Source organism: Natator depressus, chromosome 9, assembly GCF_965152275.1.
Source record: "Natator depressus isolate rNatDep1 chromosome 9, rNatDep2.hap1, whole genome shotgun sequence".
NCBI classification, from domain to species: Eukaryota; Metazoa; Chordata; order Testudines; family Cheloniidae; genus Natator; species Natator depressus.
The window spans coordinates 38,952,524-38,974,605 of NC_134242.1; the positions used below are offsets into that span (position 1 = coordinate 38,952,524).

At 41.7% G+C, this 22,082-nt stretch overlaps 1 protein-coding gene across 4 annotated transcripts in view; it reads right to left on the reverse strand.

Moving 5' to 3' along the window:
* Nucleotides 1–22,082, reverse strand: part of PXYLP1 (2-phosphoxylose phosphatase 1) — a 98,478-nt gene that overhangs the window by 68,906 nt on the left and 7,490 nt on the right. The window contains exon 2 of one of the 4 annotated variants that reach the window (XM_074962977.1): nucleotides 6,689–6,779. The exons of 1 other annotated variant lie outside the window; for it this stretch is intronic. The gene's annotated coding sequence lies outside the window, so the exon portion shown is untranslated. 2 more of the 4 variants (XM_074962976.1, XM_074962975.1) reach the window with 2 other exon arrangements.

Genomic DNA, 22,082 nt, shown 5'->3' on the forward strand with positions numbered 1-22,082 from the left:
GTCCAATATTTATTATAACAAATCACAAAGGCAGAAGATTACTGATCTAGTTTAAAATATCCCCACTGTCACCTACTCAAGCACAAAGATTTCAGTATGTACTAACTTAAGCTGTGCAACTTCTTGCATATTCACTCAAGGCTGAAAAAAAGGTACTGTTATTAACAGACAGGAGAGAGGGAGTCAGGAGACCTGGGATCCATTCCTGCCTCTACCAGGCTTCTTGGACTGGTCAAGGCTTCTTTCTACATCAGTTTCCTCAACTGCAGAAGTGGATACCCACTTGACAGAAACGTTGTATGACTGAATTTGTGAATGCTTACAAATCACTGCAAGGTCTTCTCAGGTTTATGTAAGAAAGGTGGTTTTTATTAGTATTTCACACAATGTACTGAAAATATATCCATACCACCAAGGACTTTAAAAGTTCTTGAGAAATTAGACTTGTCCAACCCCTCCAAAATAATCATTACCATTCTGTACATCTGTGCCACTTGACTAATAACATTACCTCTAAATGAGCTGCATCCATCTAGGATGTAAACCTACCATCTTACTTAGCGTGTAAGCACATTATTTGACTGAATCACCATGACAGCTGAATGAATTTACTTGATTAAAATAGCATGTATCCATAATAATCAATACTACTCTTCAAAGTCTGCTTCCATACAATTACTATACTTATCTCGTATGCCAGATCCAGCAACATCACATCAAAATGACAAACTGCTAAGATACAAGCGAGTGACAGTGGTCATTATGAAATGGAGAAGGAAACAGTCACAGTTGTAAGGAAGAAAGCTTCAAAGTCTATAAGTGAATGATTGCCAAAGACAGACACAACCACCATACTGTGCTATCAGGCTCTGCAGTAGCAAGACCAGTCTGGAAATTGAGGCGAGACGGCCTGGAAACAAAAAAAAGATGTGGGCTGGTGCGGGGTGACATTCATGCATTAATTTGGGGAAGTTACTGAAGAATTTAGGCCGCCCACTGACTAGTCCCATATCCACTACTGACAGTTCTCTCTATTTGAGAGCTTTCAATTGCTTTTGATCTGTCTTGTATCCTTTCATTGCATAGTAAGGATTTTTTTTCCTGCATGCAAGAAAGCCTTGTTTTGAAGGTAACTGAACAGAAAGTGATAGCAGCAAATGTGATTATGAAAATTTTTGTTCTATTTTCAGTTTCCATATTCAGACTTGAATTGTTAGAAGTACTGTACTTTTGAAGGGTCTATTTTAAAGAAGGGAAAGAACACTGAGTGAAGATCTTTGAAATCAAATATATAAAACTGCACACAGTAAGCGTCTCTCTATAACAGAACATAGATACTTTATTAATGCCTCACAAACAGGACCAAATTCAGAAAGTTATATAGTAGCTTACGTGATTCTATTTGGGTGAGTGAGGGAGGATAAATGCTTCTTCACTTAGTGAAATACCTACAAGAAGAAATCTCTGATTCCCCACTTCTTTTTGGCTAGGCAGACCACATTAGTGTTATCTACATTCATCAGGACATCTTTGGGTAGCACCAAAACGCAAAATAACTCCAGTTTAAGGTCCTAAAAAAGATGTCCAATTATAAGAAGGGAGCTGACTGTGACACTGCACCACATATTCATCATAGTGGTATCACTATGATATGATTATGACATTGTTATGGTGCATCTTGTACAAAATGTGTCATGTGAGGTATCTATGAAAAGTAATGATTTGCTGAATATGATTATCCTATTTGTGTGCATGTATAATTTTTGTATCTGAAGTTATGAATATTGACTATGTACCTGTATTTCAAATGTGCTTACTCCGGGTAACACCCACAACTAGTCTTTCAGGTACAACAATGAAGAAGCTAGACTGTTTTTGCCGATGACCATCAGCACTGACAGCGGACCATGGAAGAGCTTAGCCTTCCTGTGAACACTTCAGACAGCCTATGGATAATGGCTGCTATGACTCAGCAAGGCATGCAAAGGCATGTGACCAGACCACATGACACTGAACTCTATTTTGGTACCTGTATTCTTCCACAAACTGGGCTGGGAACTTAGCTTGAAACAAAGGGTTCCTGCCATAGGGAGATACTATATAAGGTGGGGAGTAACATCATGATTGGTCTTCACTCCCCCACAACTCAACACCTGAAAGAACATCTGGAAGACAAAGGACTTGGAACGGGGAGGGGGACCCAAACTGCAAGGCAGATGCAGCTTGTGCCTCAAGAATCTGTAAGCCTGCTTGTATCATCAGACAGGGTGAGATGTGGCTGATACAAATCCTATCTAGTATATTAGGCTTAGTTTGCGGTTTTGTTTATTTACTAGGTAATCTGCTTTGATCTGTTTGCTATCACTTATAATCACTTAAAATCTATTTTTCTGTAGTTAAACTTATTTTATGTTTTACCTTAACCAGTGTTTTCTGAATGAAATGTCTGGGAAAATCTCAGCTTGGTAAACAAAAGCTATCGCATATCTTCGCCACATCAAGGAGGGAGTGGGGTGGTGAATCCCACTGCAGTGCAAGATGGTATAATTCTGGGTTTATACTCCAGTAGGGATGCAAGGCTGGGGAGCTGGGGAATTGGCTGGTGCTCTGTTGTAAATCTGTAAGTGGCTTAGGTAGAGCACTCAGATAACTGAGCTGGGTGTGTGGTGCCACCTGCTCTCATGTTGGGTGATAACAGGGCCTGGAGAGGCTGGCTGTGTACACCAGCCAAGCAGTGTGGGAAAGCCCAACCCAGCTGAAGCATTAGGGGGCAGAGTGGTTCCAATGGCTCCCAGACTGCACCCCGGGGATGACAACCCATCACACTGACTACTAAGCAGTATTCTTTTTAACTGCTAATACCCATTAGTCTGTTGTGCATTCACATCTCAGCAAAGATGACCAGCAGACATCTTTCCTTACACACAAAATAAAGGTAAAGGGAGGACTCATGAAGTATATAAAATAAGGGATGTTGGCAGCTCGTAGGTGGGGTAGCCCAAAACGTTTTCTTTACCCTTTGACTTTGTCCAGGGACACACTCCTACAGAGGATAGGGAATAACAGTTGTATTCACGTGGATATGGCCAGATTCATCATTGCTCAAGTAAGGCAGCAAAGAAAGAAATAGTGACACTGAGCAGAAATGATTCAGAAGACACCAAAGATGTTGACAGCTTTGACTGGTCACTGCTGCACTTAATTAAGTAAATGCTAACTCCCCCCCACTCCACCTCCCTCCTTCCCCTCCCCTTCCCGATATCAACCACAGCTGGTGTCCTTTCAATATTCCACTGGAACTTCAGCATCTTAAAGTGGATACACTATTCCTGGTACATCAGGCAATACTGCAGGTGCACTTTGACTGACATCCCAGGAACATCATGCAGCAACAAAACAATTAGCCTTAATATTGTTAATCTCAACTATGAATGATCCTTATCCTCATGCAGAGAAGATTATACAATCACTCTCATATCTCTTCACTGGTTCTCTTAAACAATGCTGAGCAGTTCACTTTAAATAAAATATTCTCCATTCACAACAGGTTGTTCCACTTCCTAGACATATATTTTCCTCATGTAAGACAATCTGCCCATCACTGTATAAAATTATACCCACTCGCCTCACTCAACTTTATCCTACCCTCCTTTGTGAAAAGCAGAAGGCTTCGAAATTGACTTGGCTCTACTGAACAGTCTGTCAAACTAACCAACACAATCTCTCATCTCTTCAAATCAATTATATGGAATCCAGAAAAGTTATACAAAAAATGAGTTTTTTTTCCCCCAACACTCATTATTCTGACTAAGTCGTAAAGCTCCAGCTATTTCAAAGGTTTCTGTTTGTTGCAAAGTATCCAGAAGCCTCTGCAAGTCCTTTGAAGAGTAAAACTCATCAATGTGGCAAGGCAAGCAGCTCCAGCCTCGGCCAAAACAGTCGGAATAGCGTTAAGAGAGCAGGAGCAGACATCTTAAAAGAAACAAAATGTGAGAAAAGGATCTGGGCTGAGAGCAGCTCCAGGAATTAAATTTCAATTGACTTCTTCTCAAATAGGGTTGCCAACTTTCTAATTCCAGAAAACCAAACACCCTTGCCCCACCCACTGTCTCGCCTCTTCCCCAGGCCCCACGCCCCCTTCCCGAGGCCCCACCCCCCGTTCACTCCATCCCCCCTCCACTCCATCGCTTGCTCTCCTCCACCCCCGCTCACATGCTCATTTTCGCTGCAAGGCCCAAACAGACATATTTATTGTTTTGAAAGATATAATATACTAATTTCAGGTTTTATTTGTTACAGGATGCTAGAGCTGGCAGCAAAATAGTCAAAAAGGTTAGTAGTCGTTTTTTTTTAAATGAAATCTCACGAAGGTTTTCATGATTCTCTCCCTCTCCTCTTCCCATTTTTTCTAACCAGCTCCATGTTTTTTTGTTCACTCAAGTTATTGTAATTTTATGTGGAATTAGGACCACACATTATCACAGCTACAGTGGGTCCATTAAAGGCCCACTACTGAAGCCCAAATACAAATCCATAGAGCACAACCACAGAAATGCACACCTGTCCATATACCTATATAAATAAATCTGTGGCAACTGACTCCCACACCTACATGCAGATACACACGTGTATTCATGTATACACGTCTAGCATGTACTAACACACATACTTCCACATTATTTATTATAACAATTGTTGTTTAGTGCCTAGAGACTCCAACTAAGATCAGGGCTCCAGGGTGGTAGGTGCTGGACATTCACATAAAAAGAGAGAGTCTGCCACAAAGTTTATAATGTAGCGTCTAGGTGGGGAGAAATGTATGATACATTGGCTCTTCTGCAATTACTAGTCACCAACATTCACTTTTTAAGAAATAATACATTTCTTTTAGAGTTCCCTTCTCTTTTAAACACTTGTTATGAAATTAATTCACATATTTTAGGTCATCAATTTTTTTGTGCACAAGCCAGCAAAAGGAATAAAAGCCAAAGAGTTAGGCTGCAAATTTTATTCACACAGACATATACACATGCAGCAATACACGCACCTCCCTACACAAAGGCACACAGTCTCTTACACACATACAATGCATGCATGTACACACTTGCCTACACAGAGACACCCAGCCGGGAAGGGAGGAGGGTGGGCTGGAGGGGAAAAGATAGGGTGGGGGTGAAGGAGAGAAGATGGGGAAGGAAAGAGGACAAGGACAAAAGCAGGGTGGGAGTGAGAGGGGGCAGTGAAGGAGAGAGAAGGAGGTGTGAGGGGGTATGTGGGGTGGACGGGGATGCAGAGGGAGGCAGAAGTCTACAGGTGCATGAGGATGTGGGGGGCACAGGGCTCTATAGGGACCTAATGGAGTGCAGCAATGTATGGAGGTGCAGGGCTGTGGGAGGTGAGGGACACAGGGGTGGTGGCTCTGGGAGGTGGAGAGGATGCGTGGGAGAGCGCTGTAAGGGGTACAGGCCTGGGATGGGTAGGTGTGGGGGGTAGGGTAGGGTGGGATGGGACAGAGGAGGGATGCAGTGAGCAGGATCGGGGTGCAGGGGGGGTTGGAATGGGATGCAATGAGGGGGGTGCGGGGGATGGGGTGTAGCCCCATTCCCAGCACTTGGAGACAGGGATACATACCTCCAACTCCTGGGTGCCAGCAATAGGGCGACACAGTGCGGTTCGCCACAGGACATGCGCTGCACATCGAGCCTAGCCACACGAGGAGCCTGAGAAGAATGCCGGGAGAGGCACGCACCCCGCACCCCCTCAACAGCTGCCTGCTGAGCGCTCGCGAGTCACACTAGTTCCTCCCCTGCCCTGACCCAGCCAATGGGAGTTGTGTTTGCGGGTGGGGGGCGGGGGCAGCATGCAGACACACAAATGCGCACACACACACCAGCCCCTAAGTCTAGGAGCCAGACATGCCAACTGCTTCCCAACCTGGGAGTCGCAAGGCACACCAGCTAGCAAGGAGTCTGCCAGCCCTGCTGCGCACCACTACAAACTGGACAGTCAACTGACGGGAGCTGCCAGGATCGCTTTTCCACTAGGTGTTCCGGTCCAAAATTGGACACCTGGTCACCCTATTCCTAGAATCTTCCATATCAACATGTGCAAAGTTGGAACCTTTCACAGCTCACGTAGAATCAAAATCTCACAGCCTCAAAAGTGACAGGAATGGGAAGTCCAGGACTGCCACAATCTTACATTTAAAGCTTCTCTGGAACTAATTTTAAGTGCTTAGCTTTCACTGGTAGCTGGACAGGTTTAAACTGCCTCTGACTCAGCCAATTTGGTGACAGAAGGGAGAGAGAGTTGCTTTCCTAGAAAAAGTTCATTCTAAATGCTTGGTGTAAGCCAAATACATAATACCTGAAAACTCAAAGTGAACATGTGTTTTAAAAATATCATGTTTATTCAGAATCTTCATTATGATAAAAAGCTGGCAAATGTCAAACTTTTAATTTTCTAAGACAAGTTATTTATCAAAATAGGAGTATGTTTTCTTGCAAGTTCGAGTCCAAGAAAACACACACAGCACAGACACCAGAAACTGGACTTTTTTAAAGTTGATTTTTTTAAATAATTACCTTAAGCTTTTTGATAAATAATAAAAACATAGAAGAGCTTGTCACCGCTATAGTATCATCCTGAAGGATCATGCCATTTATTTATAAAAAAGAGGATACTGTACTCATGGGGTGTACCAACTGGGCCTCAGGGAGTTGAAGAGAGCCTGAAGGTGCAATCAGCCTCAGCCCACTACGCCTGCAGTAGGTGTCAGCCTGGAGGGAAGAAATAAAAGAAGAAAAGCCCAGCTCAATGGTGAGCGACGGAGAGGGAACAGAACTCTTGAGCTAGCTCTTCAGAAGTTAATACGCGGCTCCTTGTATAGGCACCGACTCCGGGGATGGAGCTACAGGCGCCAACTTTCCAATATGCCAGGGGGGGGAGGATGTGCTCACTGCTCAACCCCTGGCTCTGCCAGAGGCCCTGCCCCCACTCCACCCTTTCCCACCCCCTCCTCTGAGCCTGCCATGCACTCACTCCCCCCGAGCCTCCTGCACACCATGAAACAGCTGGTGGGGAGGTGCAGGGAGGAGCTGATGAGGGGCTGCTGATGTATTACTGTGGCTCTTTGGCAATGTACTTTGGTAAATTCTGGCTCCTTCTCAGGCCCAGATTGGCCACCCCTGAGCTGGCCCTATGAAGGATGGCTTGGCTGGAGCCAGAGCCTAATCAGACACTGCCTTGAAGCTGTCTGGAAGGATGGATCAGCTTGGACTAGAGCCTAGCCAGAGCCTCCTTGGAGCAGACAGGCATGGTGAAGAACCTTTTTGTTTCTTTCTGTTCCTCAACTAGCTTGGATCCCCTTTGTTTTGGCAGAAGAGTCAGCCAAGGAAGAGACTGTAAGAAATGTCTGCCTGCAGGGCCTGCTAAGAAGCAATCCAGGGATACAAAAGAGGATCTGAACAAACCCAGAATAGAGGGCATGCATGGATTCCCCTACTGGCCCTCCTAGGGCTGGCAGGTCCAAATGACTGAAGGTGGGCCAAACCAGATCTGGGGAAACCTAAGTTCAACCGACCTCCGAAGGGGTAGGATTAAAAGTGACCTGGCCGGAGGCCATGTCTCAGGAAGAGGAATCATAGAATATCAGGGTTGGAAGGGACCTCAGGAGGTCATCTAGTCCAACCCCCTGCTCAAAGCAGGACCAATCCCCAACTAAATCATCCCAGCCAGGACTTTGTCAAGCCTGACCTTAAAAACCTCAAAGGAAGGAGATTCCACCACCTCCCTAGGTAACGCATTCCAGTGCTTCACCACCATCCTAGTGAAAAGACGAGGACTACCACCACAGGCCCAGAGCAGTTGGCGCCAAAGGAGGAGAGCCGTTATGCCAGGCCCAGCCTGCAGGTGAGTCACATGCTTAAAATACATACAAGGGTTATTCACATATGTCAGAAATATCGGCAACACCTTGAAGAAGACATCCTGCATTAGCAATATGATGCAGTAGTTGGATTTTATGCTGGAAAGATAAAATTACAGTGGAGACACTAGTTATATGGGAATTTGGTCAGATACTAGAGGTAACCTCTACTTTTCTTAAGAAAAACTTTCATTAGATTCATACTAAGTGTTTGAGACCTCAGTTTTAAGTCTCATCTGAAAGACCAAGTGCCAATGCAGATGCCACCATAAATGAGCATAAAAAAAAAAAAAAAAAAAAACACAAACACACAACACATTTGCTTAAATTAATCCTAATCAACTTTGAGGTTTGAGCTGAAGTGTTCCAAAGTTTTGTTAACTGTAGAAGTTAATGGAAGTCTCTGGCTTACCACCAACATACAGTTTTCAAGTAGTAGACCAGCTTTTCAACACTGTAGCCTCTTTAGCAGATGGAGAGTACATTGCCCATTAGGGATAGTTGAGGCGTTAAACTTTTTACTAGTTTGGACCACACCATGAAAAGGAGAGTCTCAGTGCAAATGTATGGAGAGGTGGTCAACTGCATTCCATCCTACAGTTCCTATAGCAGTATTTTAGGTACAGTAACTCCTTGCTTAACGTTGTAGTTATGTTCTTGAAAAATGCTACTTTACGCGAAATGATATTAAGTGAATCCAATTTCCCCATAAGAATTAATGTAAATGGGGGGTGGGGGGGGGAGGATTCCAGGGAAATTTTTTTCACCAGACAAAAAACTATACTTAGATAGATAGATATACACAGTATAAGTTTTAAACAAACAATTTAATACTGTACAGAGCAATGATGATTGTGAAGCTTGGTTGAGGTGGTGAAGTCAGAGAGTGGAAGAGGGTGGGATATTTCCCAAGGAATACCTTACTGCTAAATGATGAACTAGCACTCGGCTGAGCCCTCAAGGGTTAACACATTGTTGTTAATGTAGCCTCACACTCTGCAAGGCAGCATGAATGGAGGGAGGGGAGACAGCATGGCAGAGAAAGAGACAGAGACACACACCCTGTATGACAGAGAGAGAGACATGCACTGCCCCTTTAAGTACGCTGACCCCACTCTAAGTATACTGCCTTTTTAAGTAAATCAGCAAGTTGAGACAGCAGCTACTGTCAGCAAGCTCCCTCCATCCTGAGCCCTGTCGTCTCCCCCCCTGCTCTGTGGAAATGGGGTAAAGGAGCGGGGGCAGGGGAACATAGAATCATAGAATATCAGGGTTGGAAGGGACCCCAGAAGGTCATCTAGTCCAACCCCCTGCTCGAAGCAGGACCAATTCCCAGTTAAATCATCCCAGCCAGGGCTTTGTCAAGCCTGACCTTAAAAACCTCTAAGGAAGGAGATTCTACCACCTCCCTAGGTAACGCATTCCAGTGTTTCACCACCCTCTTAGTGAAAAAGTTTTTCCTAATATCCAATCTAAACCTCCCCCATTGCAACTTGAGACCATTACTCCTCGTTCTGTCATCTGCTACCATTGAGAACAGTCTAGAGCCATCCTCTTTGGAACCCCCTTTCAGGTAGTTGAAAGCAGCTATCAAATCCCCCCTCATTCTTCTCTTCTGCAGACTAAACAATCCCAGCTCCCTCAGCCTCTCCTCATAAGTCATGTGCTCTAGACCCCTAATCATTTTTGTTGCCCTTCGCTGGACTCTCTCCAATTTATCCACATCCTTCTTGTAGTGTGGGGCCCAAAACTGGACACAGTACTCCAGATGAGGCCTCACCAGTGTCGAATAGAGGGGAACGATCACGTCCCTCGATCTGCTCGCTATGCCCCTACTTATACATCCCAAAATGCCATTGGCCTTCTTGGCAACAAGGGCACACTGCTGACTCATATCCAGCTTCTCGTCCACTGTCACCCCTAGGTCCTTTTCCGCAGAACTGCTGCCTAGCCATTCGATCCCTAGTCTGTAGCGGTGCATTGGATTCTTCCATCCTAAGTGTAGGACCCTGCACTTATCCTTATTGAACCTCATCAGATTTCTTTTGGCCCAATCCTCCAATTTGTCTAGGTCCTTCTGTATCCTATCCCTCCCCTCCAGCGTATCTACCACTCCTCCCAGTTTAGTATCATCCGCAAATTTGCTGAGAGTGCAATCCACACCATCCTCCAGATCATTTATGAAGATATTGAACAAAACCGGCCCCAGGACCAACCCCTGGGGCACTCCACTTGACACCGGCTGCCAACTAGACATGGAGCCATTGATCACTACCCGTTGAGCCCGACAATCTAGCCAGCTTTCTACCCACCTTATAGTGCATTCATCCAGCCCATACTTCCTTAACTTGCTGACAAGAATACTGTGGGAGACCGTGTCAAAAGCTTTGCTAAAGTCAAGAAACAATACATCCACTGCTTTCCCTTCGTCCACAGAACCAGTAATCTCATCATAAAAGGCGATTAGATTAGTCAGGCATGACCTTCCCTTGGTGAATCCATGCTGACTGTTCCTGATCACTTTCCTCTCATGTAAGTGCTTCAGGATTGATTCTTTGAGGACCTGCTCCATGATTTTTCCACCCTGACATGAGCACCCCTCTTCCCTCTTCCTTCTTGCATAGCAAGCAGGAGGCTCCCAGGAGCAGCTCCAAGGCAGAGGACAGGAGAAGCACACGGCAGTGGCGGGAGGGACAGCTGAACTGCCCAGCAATTGATAGCCTGCTGGGCGGGCGGCTGCCATACAGGGAACTTAGGGGAGATGATGGGGGGCTTTCGGTCCACCCTGGTTCCAAGCCCCCACCAGCTAGCTCCAACAGGCTGCTTTTTCTGCAAGCAGTGGATAAAGCAGGCAACTGGCAAACAATGTTATAAGGGTACATTGCCCAAGTTTAAACAAGCATGTTCTCTAATTGATCAGCAACATAACAATGAAACATTAACCAGGACGACTTTAAGTAAGGAGTTACTGTAAAAGTAATATTAGGAACATATTTATGTAATGCTATCTGTCTACAGTGCAAGAAGTGTTCTTGGGCAGGGGGGTGGAGGAGGAGAGTTAGTCAAACTACATTTACTCTTCGTTTCTTCTCCTTCTTCCATCTGGAAATAAAGAGAAATCTCTTTATGACCAGCATGCTCTCACGCACCAGCAGCAAGTGCTCTGCAGACCAATCTAGGAACTACTAAGAGAGTCTATTCTGGAAACTGACAGAGACTAGAGTAGTTAGGAGAGTTAAAAATCTTGTTCCAAGTAATGGTGGTATACAGCTCATGATGGCACAATGAAAGGACTTTGCATCTTTTAGGGGTGCAGTGTGAAAGTAGATGAGGGAAGAACAAGTTTTATATATTGGCACTGATTGTCACATTCCTTTTTTTTTTTCTAAATGTATTTCTTTTGTAAGCAAATCCTAGTTTTCTTAAGCCTACTGGACACAGAACTTTTAATAAGCCTGGTCTCAACACAGTGATGCAGAACTGCACGTCAAAGATCACAGTCATGACTGATACACTTAACTATAGATGCAGTGCTATACCCACCTTGGGCTACACTTAGTGTGCTTTCCAGTACTGAAGTCTGGCTAATTTTGTAGCCACAGATCTCCTCATTTTTGGAATTGCCTTGACTTAAGTCAGCCCCTTAACAGTTTTACATAACTGCGGATTTGAGAAAATATTCCCATCCCTATAAAAAACTGGATACACAAGAAGCTTCAAACCAGAGATGTGGTAAAACCATAAAGACTAAAGATGGACTGTTAAAAGTACAGCAACAAGAAAACATCTTCTTATCTCAGTAATGGTTTTTTTTTGTTACAAAGAAACAACTCTAGAGACTTGTTAAAAATAATTTTAAAAAATTATGGGGACTGTGAAATAGCTTGAAATAGTCACTAAATATCTGGATTCTTGCACTCATATCATACATGTGGTAATGATACCCATATAATAAACTTCACCTCTATATGAAGAATAGCATATAATATTCATTTGACCATCTCACCGGTACTCTGCCCATTAATTCATCTCTGTAAGGACTATTAATATTACATGCTTCTGGCAGCTTCAAACAGCAACATTTTAAAAAAATTTCAAGTGCCTCGAGGATGTGTCTCTCTCATATTACAAACAAGTCTAAACATTACTTAAACAAAAACAAGCTAGTCACTTGAATAGTGAAACATTACTTTGGCCAGACAAGCTACTACTACTTATGGTAAGTATAGCCATTAGAGACCATCAATAAATTCAGCTGTTTCAGCATAATCAATGATCCCTAAAGACAGACATTTGAGAAGAAAATTAATATCTGCTCATTTTTAGTAACAGGAAATTATAGGGACAGGACACAAGGTACTAGGTAGTTTTTCTAGATCTGCCTATGGGAGTGAGCATTTCTCCTCTGTTAGTGCAGCTACTGCATATATGTCATGCCACAAGAGTTTCACAAACGTTCTCAATGGTGGTGACTGCACCGTGATTTTATTTTCTAGGCTCTGCACTACCTCCCCAAAAGCCTTCCCTTGCTACTAGTCTAAGATAATATCAAATAGAGTGCTCAGGGGAAGGTGATTAATTTTTTTTTTTTCCAGAATTGTCTCCACTTCAGAGGAATAATGTTAAGACAACTTGATGTCTCACCCTGTCTTTCTAGGAGTATGGCAATATCCTTATTGCAATTGTTCTACCTCCTTCAGTATTATATTTATAAAGAGCTGAAACATGTCTGTCAGGACAAAAAAAAAAAACAGATCCTTGCACTGAGGATCTTACAAAAGTCTAAATTAGCCATGATAGGAAACAAAGGGTGGGAGAAAGACAAAGAGGATTCCATCCAGAAGAGATTATGAGTTGCACTTATTGTTACATCCGTCTTATTAGCTCCTTTTTATTTTAGATAAAATAATATATTAAACTTGGAAAACATTTGGACAAAATGCCAGGGTGCACGTCAACTTTGAAATCCTTGAATTCTGTAGACTAGTTCAAGTATTTACTCTTCGTATTAGTTCCTTTATTTACATCTGCAATCATGTCTTCTATGGCGTTCAGAACCAAATCTAAAATTGCTTCTGCATAATTCTGTTCTTTACCATTGATGTAAGGAAGGCAGGTATTGTCATGCACCCATACCCATAGGACTACTTCTCAATTCTTCCAATGGAGTACTGCAGCCATAAGTCTGGATCTGAATAACTGATTTCTCTAATTATGAATTTGTTTGCCCTTTCCACGAGGCCTCTGAATTTCCAATTATACTCATGCTGATAATCCTTCCCATCAGATGGCCTATAACAAAACCCTATCAAATGGATTTCCTTTGTCTCTAATTTGCACCAGATAATTCTATCCCCATCTAAGGTCCTTGATCTCTGTCATTTATGTTACAAGACATAAATCCACCCTTCTAATCTGGTCTCTTCTGTAGAGTCTGTGGCCAGGACTACAATAAAAGGTAGGTCGACCCAGCTATGTTGTGCAGGGGTGTGAAAAATTCACAACCTGGAGTGATGTGGTAAAACTGATCTAATCCCCAGGACAGACTACGCTAGGTCAATGAAAGAATTATTCCGTCGACATAGCTACCACTTCTTGGGGAGGTGGATTAACTGTCTACAGTTAATGGAAGAACCCCTCCTGTCGTTGTACTGTCTACACTGACGCATTGCAGCTGTCGTGTAGACACAGCCTGTGTAACTCTCGGTACTTTAAAACCCACATAATTGCTTAGCCGCCACCCCCCACTCTTCCCCAATTCAACTTAGAATTCTGTCTTTATGCTTATATGCAATTTGTATATCAAATAGCCAATTATCTAGGATATGTATCTCAATATCAAGATCATCTATAATACAAAATTTATTTATTTTACAGTTTAAATTTTCCATTTACATGGTTCTTTAGCAGGACAGCTGCAAGCGGAAAAGATGGTGAGGGAGCCTTGAGATTGCTGTGTGTAACAGAACTGTTATTATGCATTTATTCTAAGTCTGTGTTTGTTATAGTTTTTGTTATGATTACAAGCATTAAACCAGATCAAAGCAGTTTTATTTTTGCAGCAGCTGATCAAGAATAGAAGATCACCAAGAAGTAACTGGTAATGGAATGTGACGTATCTGGGTTATCTTGCTATGCTTATTTCTATATCTGTGCATAGAAGCTTGTGCACAAAAATACAGGAGCAACGGTGCATGATACAGTAGATTTATTGACTTTTTTCAATTTAGAGTTTACAGATGTATGGTAAAAAAGTAATTCCATATGTACCTTGTTTTGTGGCTCTGTTTATAGTTAGCTTCAGTTATTCTGATGTTTCCAATCAAATTAAATTCATCCCTTGGCTTCAATGGACTTAATCCCAATTTACACCAAAATAATAGTAAAATTTGGCTCTTCATACACTAATGGATACCATTTCATTACATTTTTCAGCAGTAACTAAGAACCATAGCTTCAGAAAATGATCTACAGATGTAATATCTCTAAGCCATTTCAGACTTTCTAGTTTTGGACACTCAAGTTCAAAAAATTAACATTTCTTATAGTCCCATTAGTTAAGAAAAACAAACAAAAAGCTTAGCCAATATGATAAATAAGTAATACCATTTTAAGCTACTTACCAGTACACCTTTACTAAAGGAAACGAAGACTTTAGTATCACTACAGACCTATCTATAGGGGAATTTTTTCAGAAAAATTTCTTGCATTACATGTCTGTCATCATACCATATGACAAAATTAAACAATATATTTGCTGTAAATCTTTGAATTTCCAAAGACATACTATTATTTCTTTAACATCTGTTAAGGAAAAAAATATACAGTATCTTGCCACTTGTTGCAATCCTTTTATTGCAGGTTTCAGAGTAACAGCCGTGTTAGTCTGTATTCGCAAAAAGAAAAGGAGTACTTGTGGCACCTTAGAGACTAACCAATTTATTTGAGCATAAGCTTTCGTGAGCTACAGCTCACTTCATCGGAAGCTTATGCTCAAATAAATTGGTTAGTCTCTAAGGTGCCACAAGTACTCCTTTTCCTTTTATTGCAGATGACAAAAATTAAACCATTATCCACACTCCTTGCATTCAACAAAGAAAAGAAGAAAACAGCAAAAGATCTACTACCAGTGCATTAAGTACAAGGAAACGTTGTATCCACGTGTGTTTCTGTCATAAATATAAAGGGAAGGGTAACCACCTTTCTGTATACAGTGCTATAAAATCCCTCCTGGCCAGAGGCAACATCCTGTTACCTGTGAAGAGTTAAGAAGCTCAGCTAACCTGGCTGACACCTGACACAAAGGACCAATAAGGGGACAAGATACTTTCAAATCTTGGGGGAAGGAAGGCTTTTGTTTTGTGTTCTTTGTTTACCTGGTTGATCTCCCTCGGGACTTAGAGAGGCCAGACAGAAATCCATCTTCTCCAACCCATCCTAATCCAAGTCTCCAATATTGCAACCAGTATAGGTAAGCCAGGCAAGGCAGATTAGTTTCTCTTTTGTTTTGTGGGAATTTTCCCTGTGTTAAGAGGGAGGTTTATTCTGGTTTTCTGAAACTTTAAGGTTTTGCCCAGAGGGGGATCCTCTGTGTTTTGAATCTGAATACCCTGTAAAGTATTTTCTATCCTGATTTTACAGAGATGATTTTTACCCCCCCCCTTTTCTTTTTTTTTTTTTTTTTTAAGAACCTGACTGATTTTTCCATTGTTCCAAGATCCAGGGATTTGGGTCTTCGATGATTTTGTAACAAATTGGTTAGGATATTATTCTCAAGCCTCCCCAGGAAAGAGGGTGTGTAGGGTTTGGGGGGATATTTTGGGGGAAGACGTCTCCGAGCAGTCTCTTTCCCTCTTCTTTGTTTAAAATGCTTGGTGGTGGCAGCATACTGTTCAAGGACAAGGCAAAGTTTGTACCTTGGGGAAGTTTTTAACTTAAGCTGGTAAGAATAAGCTTACGGGTCTTTCATGCGGGTCCCCACATCTGTACCCTAGAGTTCAGAGTGTGGAAGGAACCCTGACAGTTTCACTAGCACTTTAACTTAAAAGAAGCCAAGTACTTTTTGCTACTCTCTTCATACGCCTCTGCCTACCCCCAATATGCTGTTAAATTTACATTTCAGCCTATTGGGGGTATTCATTTTATGCTAAACCAGTCAGTCACAAACCTGTACAAATGACTATCCTTTAAAAAAAAAACCTCAAAGGATTCTGCACATTTTTAGGTTTTCAAAATGAAGACTGAGAAACTAGATCACTGCAGCAGAAAACCACTTACAAACTGCTGCTATAAAATTTCTGTAAATGGAGAAGTTGCTATTAAGACTTATATGGGTTCAAGTTTAAGACAAAATGAGAATTTTAGAATACATTTTACAATGGAAAAGAAGATGCTGGACCACAGAATACATTGTACATTAACCCCCCCGCCCCCCAATCCTCCCCGCCAGGAGATTACTTTGTAATCAAATCTGTCAAATGATGAAGCTTAACAGTTTTCAAATAACTTTTGATCATAAACAAATCCTTTAGTTTTACACTTTGTGGCATGCCCCCATTAAAAGTACTATACAGCTATGCCAGAAACTATTACTATAATATTAGAAAGTGTCGTGCAACCTTAACAACCCTCCCCTCCCATTTTCACATGCTCTTAACTTGCTGAACCATTGCTTTTTGGAGCTCAAATTATCCATGCTTAAGTCTGACCGGACTCAAAGGTCTTGCTTTAAAGAAAATCCTTAATATAAGGTAACTGTGCTAATGAACACAGTATACTTATTGGTGAGACAAGGGGAGAGAGACAGACATGCACAGAACAAAATACAAATGGGTGTTCTTAGCTCAGGCTTCATTTGGCCACCCCATACACCAGGATCCCACTTTCCCTCAGAAGTAGTGAGACACCAGATGTCACCTTTTGGCCCAAAAGCTCCTTTCACTCCTTCCTAACAACTAATTCAGCCTGGCTGTGAAATCTAAGCATGAGCAGCCTGCAGTGCCTCTTCCTGCCTAACACTGCTTCGGGGCTAACTTCATTCTTGCTCTTTCCTTCTCCTTCCAAATTGCTGTCTGATAACCCAACTGTCCAGGGATTCACTGTGCAGGCCCCACGAGACACAGACTTTACATACTTCCTGAACTGGTATGTTTATATTCCATAAACCACATCATATGAAAAGGCTAGAATGTCAGGGTAATCCCTTCCCCATTTAGTGAGATGGTGGGTTTCTAAAGGTTGAAAACAAAATTTTAAAAAATCCCTTCAGCCATCTGGATGTGGAAGGAAGTAAAAATACATTTCTGCTTTAAAATTTTTTTTTTAAATTGAGCATCACTTTCTTAATAAAGCTAATTCAAAATTAATTTGGAACTTGAAAGGAGGCAGAGAAGTAGTGATGGCCCCAAGCACTCTGCTTGACTGACTGCAAACATCCCAGAATATACACATTTAATTAAATTATAATAATGCACCAGTGGCTATGGAATGACTGAGGCCTGGTCTATACTACAGAGTTAAGTCGACGTAAGGCAGCTTACGTCAACCTAACTCTGTAAGCTTTTACACTGCAATGGTGCTCCTGCCAATATAAGTTGGCCACTACACCGACTTAATAACTCCACCTCCATGAGAGGCATAGCACTTAGATGAGTGCAGTTAGGTTGACATAGTGTCAGTGTAGACACTGTATTGACTGTTCCAGTTGTCAGCCCCTGGTGGCTGTCAGCCCTGGTTGGCGGGGCTCTCACTGTCAGTGCCCCACAATGCCTCACACTGACAGCTGGCTCAAGTGCTCCTGGTAAGGATCTGCACCACCAACAGAAGGAGCTAGTTTGGACATACAAAATCAATTTAATTACTGCAGTGGCTGTACATCAACGTAACTTAATTCTGCAGCGTACACATGCCCTGATACGTTCAAATCTTAAGTGGCCGCCATACACTCAGAACTGTACCACCATGCCTTCTAAGAGCTTAACACTGTAAACAGACAACACACAGTTCACAAACAGTGGATGCTCAGAAAACATTATGACCTCAAACAAGTTGCAGGCTGGGGCACGGGAAGGTTGATTTTTTTAAACACTTTTGAATTGCTGAAAGACCTCTCTCATGATGTGGATTATTATCCCGCCTCGACACAGGCAGACACACACACCCCCTCGTCTGCAGTTTCCTTATCTAATCCTTATCATGCATATTCTGCCTTCCATTACTCCAATTGCCCTACATTCTCTTCTACAGAAAATACAGTATTCCTCCCCGCCCCCACTCTCCTCCCCACAACATCATTGGAGATATGTCTTGCAGGGATCCAGCCAGAATGAACTGGTTATCAAGTCACAGACTCAGGTCAAAGTATGGTGACCAGTCATGAATTTTGGAGACAAAAATCTTTAGCTTGTCTGGAGTAATCAAATCTTGCAGACTTCTCTGCAAGCACCATGTCCAACACTTGAATTAGTACTAGTATGAAGGAATACATTTCTTTTTGCTTATCTCACTTGTAATAAAAGTTACAGATTGTCCTCATCTTGCAGAAAGTCAATGTGACTTGTGCTCTTAAGTCATTTAGGCTTTTTTGAACTCCTATGTGATCCTGTATCTCTAGCTGTTCTCCACCTGTTCTGTATCACAACCTAAATATCACACTTTATGTGGCAGCTAGGGTTGGAGATGTATCCATTGTTATCGTACACAAAACCACCCTGTTTTGGTGTATTGTTCCTCAATCACAGAATCTATGCATTTGCGGAGAGTCCAGTTGGCCTTTAATGTCTCAAGGTGTAATTGACTAAACTCTTCTGTCCACTCACCAGACTAGCCTGGAACTTCCCTACCACTTTAAGCCAAACCTTGCATCCAGTCATCTAGCTGACTTTCCCTTCCGATGAAGTGAGCTGTAGCTCACGAAAGCTTATGCTCAAATAAATTGGTTAGTCTCTAAGGTGCCACAAGTACTCCTTTTCTTTTTGCGAATACAGACTAACACGGCTGCTACTCTGAAACCTTTCCCTTCATTGGCAACTAGCTTAAAATCCTATAGCATCCAACCATTACAGTTCACCTGATTCTCACTAACCCCAAAATAAAACAATTTTCTTCTGCAGTAGTTGTCACTAAGGTTTTCACCATACTTTTATACTTAATTTTACTGAGGTGCTTCCTGTGGTAAATACAGGAAATATCACAGCACAGAAAGCATTAACCAGTAAAAATAAAAATTATCTATGCTCTGTACTTCCCAGGTTGGATTTCTGGTTCCCATCTTCAGATTTTTTTTGTGGTCCTACTCTTACTACGGCGGCTGCTCTCTCTCCTTGAATGATGGGTCTCCTGACCACTTATCTATCCATCACTTTTATCTATGCTGTGATGTCACAGAGCTGAGGTAAAACTTTGAAGCAGTTAAATGCCAGAACTGCTTCCTGCCACCTCTATCCAAAAGAGCTGGGCAAGTGTGGCTCTCCATCCCAGCAGAATGTGCTCACCCTTCTTTCCCTCAGCTATTTTTTTTTTTACATCTATTGTGATTTATTATTGCATTAGTATCAATTTTTATAGTTTTAGAGCATCTATGATTTCTGCAAGAAATGTACATAACTAACTTCCAGCATTTCAGGATTTATTTTTTCAGTGCAAATTTCATGTATTGACTGTGTAGATTCACTTCCCACAAAGACACTTCAGGTAACTCGGTAAAATCTTGCCGCAGCAGTTACAGGTCTCTAGCTTCATGATCACAATATTCAACGAACAGGGGTTCAGCTGCTATTGATGGGCAGCAGCATATATTGAAGCCACACTCCCATCTCAGCTCTGCAGGAACACAGCTAAGACTCTGTTTAGAAAGTTTAGCTTCCTCCCACCTGACATTGGGCTAGTGGTACATTAGGAGCAGGCAGGGTCTTCTGTTTTCTTCAACCCAGAGTTTCACTGGAGATTTATCTGGAGCATGTAGTGGGGATAGAGTTCAGTGATGATTCCACTCCATAGCTATAGAGAATGACACATTTTCTTCGGGGAATGGCAATGGAACAGCATGTGTGACTTTAAAGCAGGTTGAGCCCCACGACAGTACAACAAGCAAAGCTGTGGAAATAGCATGGGATCTTTCAATTAAAGGCTATTAGACAACGTATGCACTAACAGGCAGATTGATGGTTGGATAGTCCACCTGAATTTTTACTCCTTCTGACTTCTAAATGCTTTCCTATGCAAACTCAATGTTTGCACAATAGTTTGTGTTTTGTTTTTTCCATTTATTTCTAAGAAATTCCTTTCAGGAATCATAGGCCAGATTGCCATCACCGGGAACGTCTGTCAAAACATTAAGCAGAAATTCAAGTAGCATGAAACAGAAGTCCGAATACATGGGGAACGTAAGCCAGCCCAAGAAAAGAAATGTGAAGAAAGTCAAATGAAGCGAGTATGGTAAAAATTAGTGTTGGTATTAGTTTGTCCCTTTAAAATAATCATTAACAATACAGAATACAATACAATACAGCCTCTGTATCTCACTCATAAGAGAACATAAATGGAAAAAGATCACCACAGGATAATGATCTACTGCATGAATACTCCTGGTTTGTTGTGCAATTTACCAAAACAGATGCTGAGACAAAGCCATAGGGTTTATTTTCAAAACAGGACACAGTAATCCAAAGACAAATTTCTGTGATGCTGACTTTATTCCTATTATATCATCTGATTAATGCAGTTTTGAAAACTGTATCTAACAGATGGGTCATCTGAGTAATGCTTACTCACTGCAGCATTATTGAATATCTTCTTTTCTGATTGGCTCCGAAAACAAACGTAATTATTTCAGCTCAAAAAATTAGTTATTTTAAAGCATCTCTACATGTCTTCTTGTTTAAGTAATTTTACTTCTTGTTGCCTGAAATTTTGTTTTGTTTAAATCAAAATAAATCAAAATTTAAATCAACTTGCCACCAATCTGATTCTGAATCTGAATCCTATTTATGCCCTAAGCGTCAGATGCTGCTTTGGGCATGAACAAGCCTCTACCTCCTGTGTCTGTTCAATCTGATTGCCTGACACATATGTCATATTTCATTACTATACAGCACAATGAAAATATCTTTGCTCCTTAAGATCAACCAATTAAATTTAAAATACATGCCATATATTAAAATACCATCAGATATATATAAGACATGTACCAAGATATCAACTCCAACACTACAAGTCTCATCTTTCATCACCTCCTCTGCATATGCCTCAATTTCTTCCCGGAGTGAGACAAAAATCAAGGTATCGGGCAGCCGTAATCAAAGATCACATGACACTTCACACAAAAAAGGAATGCTAACCCCTGAGTGCTGCCAAATTCCAAACTAAGATCCTGATACTGCAAAGAGAATCAAATGAATGCTCCTGCATGGAGTTTCACTGACTTGAATTAAACTGAGGCCCAGGTACTTACAATCAGCCTATCTGGAGTACCCTGTGCAGTTTTAAAAGAAAGTATTCATAATTTTCTGCCCTTAACTGTTGTGTAGTGTTATAGTGTTCACTAAGGAGTCACTGTTTCACCACATAGATGGCAGATGAAGTAATTCATAATTTAGAGAGCATTTGGTATCTTTCCGGATAGAAGGGATTATATACATTTTTATATAAATTTAAGTCATTATCACCCTGTTACTGACCTTATGATTGACTGCTTTAATTTATACTTGCCACCTCCATGTAATTTATACCTACACTTACTTCTTTAAGGCATTTCAGGATACATTTTGCCTGAAAGATGCTACACAGAAAAAGCCATACTGTAAAATGAGATTTAGTAGATAATCTCCATGGTATTTCAATATAATTACCAGGTCCCTCTCAAAATACCAGCAAGTAGAAATTCCATGGTTTAAAATCTCCACATAGACTTTTGGTATTCCTAAAATGTCCTACAGATTTTAAGCATTTTTTTTTTTAAAAGAGAAAGGTTTCTAGCCAAGCTACAGTATTTTTATAAATAACCTTTTGAATGTGAATCAACGCAGTGCTACTGCTTACTGGCTCCATCATCACTAATTCATGATTAGTCATGATTGCAAACTGTATTCAAACTTCTGGAGTGGTTTTGAACACAGCCAGCAAACGTGGACACAGCCAAACCCTGTCAAAACTTCTC